We start from the raw sequence: 6,000 nt of genomic DNA, 5'->3' as shown, positions 1-6,000 counted from the left end.
ATGCTTTTTGTGTATATATATTTGATATATTATATATTTTATATTGTAAAAATATTTTATAATTTTATACTTTTACATAATACATATATTTTGTACATGTACTAAATAATTTCAATATCTTGAATTTATATATACATACTCATTGACTAGAAATCCAGAAAACAAGGTGTGACCTTAGCAGACCATTGAAGAAGAGAGGAACTTTCTTTTTTCCATTTAGCTAGGTTACTATTTATTATTAAAGAGTACAGTTAGGGAAAGCCAAATGGAAGAGATGCTTAGGGCAAGAAATGGGGAAAAGGACATGAAGCTTGCGTGCCCTCCTTGGGCACGTGCCACTTTCCCTGCATATCCACGTTTGCCAACCTGGAAGCTCTCCAAGTTCTGTGCTTTTGGGTGTGTTTGTTTGCTCGTTGGTTTGCTAGAGAGGCATCTTCTATCTGGGGAAATTGCTAAAGAAGTTGGAGGAGGAGGGATGGGATCAAGGGGATGGATTTTATCCATGTGAATGGCAACACTGTTGTAACAAGAACAGGAAATTTGAGAAAACTTTTGTGAGCGTCTGCGATCTGAAAACAGTTTTCACCTGGAAGAGGGTTAGGCCCAGGAAGCACCACGAAGAGGTTTTCTAGAATTAAAGAGGAGAAATTCGTAGCTTTACTCACAAGTACCATCAGATTTGGTGAGTTCTTTAAAACCAGAATTGGTGGAAATTTGTTTTTCTTAGGACTGGACACTAGATGTCTCAGTTACCTTGAGTCTGCAATGAGAAACGAGAAATTTATAAAAAAGGTTGGCACAGGGGCGCCTGGGTGGCTCAGTCGGTTAAGCGTCCGACTTCGGCTCGGGTCATGATCTCACGGTCCGTGAGTTCGAGCCCTGCGTCGGGGTCTGTGCTGACAGCTCAGAGCCTGGAGCCTGTTTCAGATTCTGTGTCTCCCTCTCTCTGACCCTCCCCCATTCATGCTCTGTCTCTCTCTGTCTCAAAAATAAATAAACGTTAAAAAAAAAAAAGGTTGGCACAGGAACTGAGCTATTTAATCTTGTATGTAGCTTTTTATCTGGGGTATTGGAATTTCATTTCAATTAAACTTTTTTTTTGAAACCTGGCTACAGATAGTTGTTACCTTTGAAATTCTTAACTAAGAACTCATTAAAATATCGGTAATGTACTGTAATGTCCTGGATGAGGAAATTAAATGAAAGATATTTAAAGATCTGTTGAGAGACTTAGATGAAAGTGGAATTGGAAATCAGGGTAGAACCAGAAATTACCAGCTCCCTACATCGTCCTCAAGAAAGCAGTTATTTCCACTGAGTAATGTACAAGATCTTTGTTAATAGAAAAAAAGAAAATGCTCTAGATGAGACAGATATATTTAACAGACATATGTATGATGTGGAGAGAGAAGCACTGGATTAGGAGCCCAAAGATGTGATTTTTTAAGAGTTAAATCACTGCTTTTATGTTCCAAGATGCCATTCAAATTCCCTCCATCTGGGCCTTGTTTTCCTCCAGCCTCTAGAGAGTTCAACATTCTTTTCCTGGAGGAAGAACTCAAGAACCAATGGAATTCTCATGGCCAATATACAACTTACTATTGTTTTTGGGAATGACAAGGGTCAAGAAAGGCATATCCATTAAACTATAAAACGTTTGTCTATGTGTCCCTGAAATTATCTTCAGTGCCTCTAATGGTACACATTTCCTGTTCTTGGGGGAAGTGGGCTCCAATTATTGCAGGCAAGTGTGGAGACAAGGAGAAAGGATGAGGGTAGCAAAACGCTGAAGAAGGTAGAAAAGAGGCCAAGAGAGCCCATGAGAGTGATTATGATCCAGCATACATCAGTTCTTTCACTCAGTTGGTCCCAGGCACTCCTCCCAAACCTGGGAGGGAGGGAAAAGAGTGCCACCATGTGGACTCAGGGTGATCCCTGGGGGTGAACTGATCACAACAGGTACAACTCACTCTCTGGCCCTCTGGCCCTGCCACTTCTCTCCTGCTCATTCACATATGCTAATCCTGATCTCCCTCTCTGACACACACACACACACACACACACACACACACACACACACACTACATCCAGGGTAGCCTTGGTCCTGCCTGCATAACTGCAGAGAGAGGGTGGGAATAAAAGGCTAATTGTTAGTACATGAGCCTCTTAGGTGACATTTTTGGTACTTCCTGGGAAATCACCCCTTGCCCTCGGTCTCTGGCCCTCCCAGGGTCATTGCCCACCCCCACATGCCTCCCTCACAGACTCATTTATCCAGGCTCATGTGGGTGTGCTCTTGAGGTGGAGCTAGCAAGGGAAGCTGAAGGGTACTCAGTCCTGGTCCCAGACTGCTGAGTTTCACTAAGAAGGAACAAGTGATGGCTGTTCTGCCAGGCCACACAATGAGCCGCTTTCTCCGAGAGCCATGACCTTTACCCAGGAAGAGGCCGACACACTTATCAAGTCTCTACATTTGCTGGAGAGAATCTGTGGTAAACAGAGCAAGAAGGCCTTCATTGTCACCGATGGCCTGTAGAAGCTACTAGAGCTTTATATGCAGGGCCCTTGGTTGCCTGGTCAATGGCTATCATCCAATTTTACTGTGGAAATGGATTATTTAAAGTTAAAAAATAATTTATTTAGTTGAATTTGGATTGGTCTGGATGATCGCCAGTGACTGCCAATGTGTCCATGCCATAGAAAACATGCTGGTTGCTCCCTCATAATTTTTGTCTTCACTTCCCATGCTGAAAGAACCCTGATTTTGTACAGTTATTCGGTGACCATGAGTCAATCCCAGAGGCTAACCCTTACTGCAGCCATGCTTTTCTTCCTTGCCAGCGATTGGTCTAAATTGTGGACTGCTGAGGGCCTTCGAGGCAGGGAGAAAGTGCTGCCATGCTGCCCTTTCGTCTTGCTTTTGGACTTGTGTGAGGGTCTGCTGCTCTGGCCATCTTCTGAGGGTAGGTACCATATGCAGAGCTGACAGATGTGAATAAAGGCCCAAGTCCCTACTGATACGACTGAGATTTAGAGAAGCCTACTTGGGGACATCTTGCTAAGCTGGCTTTTCTATGGATTGCTGTCCAAAGCATCTTAAATGATACACATGCTTTCCCCCTACCTGATTTAACATTATCAGGCATAACACAAACCCTTCAGCCAACAATTTATAAACACTCTGCTTTCCTCACGGCTTAAAGCAGTATGCTGGACTCCAGAGGGTTTCTGAGCAGTTTGTGCAGTTATACTACAGTGGAACCGGAAATTGATTTGAACAATAAGCATCTGGCTGGATGGCCAGGGAATCCTCTTTCCTGTCAAGACAACAGCCCGATTTCCTCAGAACCAGCTTTCTTCTTTGTTTAGTTCTTTTTCTCTCCCTGAAGGATTTGGAATTGAGACCCAACCACCCACTCATCGATCCATCCATCCATCCACCCCTCCAGTAAAGTATCTATTAAACCCTCTCCACGTGCTCATTTACCAGCGCGTGCTGAGGACACAATGATGACTGTGGCCGTGCTGTGGGCCATGGAGGCACCGTCAGAGGCAGTCCTGAGGAAACTCAGCCTAAAAAGATTTATCCGCGGCCAACCACGCAGAGCCACTGCATCAGGCGTGGGGTAAAAGGCACACTGCAACAGGGATCTAGGTGCCACTGCATGGAAACATCCAGAATGGGGTCACTGGCTTGGAAGAAATCTCTGGGGATTGCTGCCTCACTAACAGTCGCTTGACAGATGAGGACACAGACCCAAAGGGAACAGATCATTTGTTCTACATATGAAAATCCATCAAGCTGTGTACAGTTAAGATTTGTGCACTGTGCTGCGGGCATGTTTAACTTCAGTTAAAAAACCCAAAAAGGATCAAAAGCAGAAATGATCCCTAGATACACTTTTTTTGTAAAATTGAATGTTTATTTATTTTTGAGAGAGAGAGAGGAACAGAGAGAGAGGGAGACACAGAATCGGAAGCAGGCTCCAGGCTCCGAGCTGTCAGCACAGAGCCCGACGCGGGGCTCGAACTCACAAGCCATGAGATTCATGACCTGAGCCGAAGTCGGATGCTCAACCGACTGAGCCCCTAGATATACTTTTTTAAAGTTTACTGATTTAAGTAATCTCTACACCCAAGGTGGGGCTCAAACTCACCACCCAGAGTCGCAACTTCTACCAGTTGAGCCAGCCAGGCGCCCCCCGCACCCTATTTTTTAGCATCACTTAAGGAAGGGAATAAAGGCAGAACTTTGAATAAAGAAAGGGGAAAGCAGTGATACTTTACACATCTAAATTAGTGATTATGGGAATGATCCAATTTCTCATCTCTCTCCTGCTAGAAGCTCTTCTACATCTAAAGTCAAAGTTTTAGGGGCACCTGGGAGGCTCAGTCAGTTGAGCTCAGGTCATGATCTCGTGGTTCGTGGGCTCAAGCCCCGTGTCGGGCTCTGTGCTGGCAGCTCAGGGCCTGGAGCCTGCTTTGGATTTTATGTCTCCCTCTCTCTGCCTCTGTCTCTCTCTCTCTGAAAAAAACAAACAAACAAATAAACATTAGAAAAACGTTTAAAGTTGAAGTTTTAACTTCAATGTCAATGAGATGCTTGTAAATGTGTATTGTTTTCTGTAGGTGATATGCAGTGGGAATGCTGGTACCCCTGTGTGGATCTTGAGTTCAGATTCATGCCTTGAAGTTGTTGGCTCCCACTCTGGAGCCAGGAATGGTCAGAAAGATTCAGAATAGTCCAGATGTTTGTGAGGGAGCAAGCTTCAGGGGACTCCTGAAGCGGGAGCAGCTTGCTCTGACCAATTGGGTTTATCTCGGATCAACCTCAACACAAAGAACCCTAAGGGTATCAGACGGCAGAAGTGGCTCCAAGAACACTTACCTCATCTCTTCCACCCCAGGGGGCACGGGAGTGTAGTTCTAATCGGCACAAAGGGAGTTTGTTGGCACACGGAAAACCTAGGAGTAAAATTAACTTCAGGTATGGCTGCGTTCAGGGCTCAAACAATGTTATCAGCACCCAATTTCCCTCCACTTGAGGTTCTTACACCGTATCAGTTATAAATTCAGGAGCTTCAAGGTGGCCCCACAAAGCTCAGCTGCCAAGAAGAATCCAGTATCTCCGGACTCTATCTTTTCAGCTCCAAGTCTCGCCGGGGGTAGAAACACACCTTCTCTCCTACAACTTTCCAGGGAATCTTAAGTCTCATTGGCTCTGGGTGAGTCACATGCACACTGCTGAGCCAATCGCTGTGACTGTGGAAAATGCAATTGATTGACTTGGGCCTAGGTCACATGCTTCTTCCTCAGACCTCTTCCCAGGCTAGTGGGCGGCTTCCTTCCTCTCACTGGGGATTCCTGCTGCCACTGTACCCCTGTACCTCCTTCTGGTTTTTCAGGACCATCACACATCTGTGGCCCGGTGGCTGTGAGGTGCAATTCCATGGCTGCCAGGGTGGAGAACAGGCCATACGATATATCTTAATGGCTTGAGAAGTTAATATTCTCACTTGGCCTCTGAGGCTGGCAGCATCTTAGCCCCTGCCAGTATATAAGGTGGGTGCTGTCATATGGCAGGTCAATAGTTTGGTTTTTTTATGTTTTTGGCCCTACTATTCTCTCCCCCATCCTATAGATGCAGTTTCTTCCCCTCCACCCTTAATGGACAGATGACCACTCGTAGCATCTCGTGGCACTACAGAATGCTGGCAAGTAGGTCTGATGTATGCAGCTAGTCCAAGGCTAGCTATAGGCCCATCGGCAGCTCCTAAATGCCCCTCATTCTTTGCAGGCAGTCAACAGGTGCCTTCTCTTTTCACCCCTCTCACTGGGTTGTCTGACTCCATGCCATACCACAGCACCCATCCCTGCATTACAGGGGTCTTTGCATATTACCTCAGGCCACTGTGTGTGTGTTTACCTGTGTGTGTGGTGGGGTCGCTTCCCAGTAATTCAGGCAAGAGGCAGATATAACTGGTTTATGGGATGGGCTAC

The 6,000-nt window shown here is 45.5% G+C and overlaps 1 protein-coding gene across 1 annotated transcript in view; it reads right to left on the bottom strand.

Moving 5' to 3' along the window:
- Positions 1-681: 681 nt before the first annotated feature.
- Positions 682-6,000, bottom strand: part of ZBTB38 (zinc finger and BTB domain containing 38) — a 144,965-nt gene continuing 139,646 nt past the window's right edge. The window contains exons 4-5 of the transcript XR_006965628.1: positions 4,889-4,965; positions 682-760 (exon numbers count right to left, since the gene is read on the bottom strand). The gene's annotated coding sequence lies outside the window, so the exon portion shown is untranslated. The remainder of the gene's footprint in view (positions 761-4,888; positions 4,966-6,000) is intronic.

Source organism: Lynx rufus, unplaced genomic scaffold (assembly GCF_022079265.1).
Source record: "Lynx rufus isolate CCGP_SWC_20201006 ecotype Redwood Valley unplaced genomic scaffold, mLynRuf1.p SCAF_5, whole genome shotgun sequence".
Classification (NCBI taxonomy): domain Eukaryota; kingdom Metazoa; phylum Chordata; class Mammalia; order Carnivora; family Felidae; genus Lynx; species Lynx rufus.
This window is presented reverse-complemented; position numbering and strand designations above follow the sequence as displayed.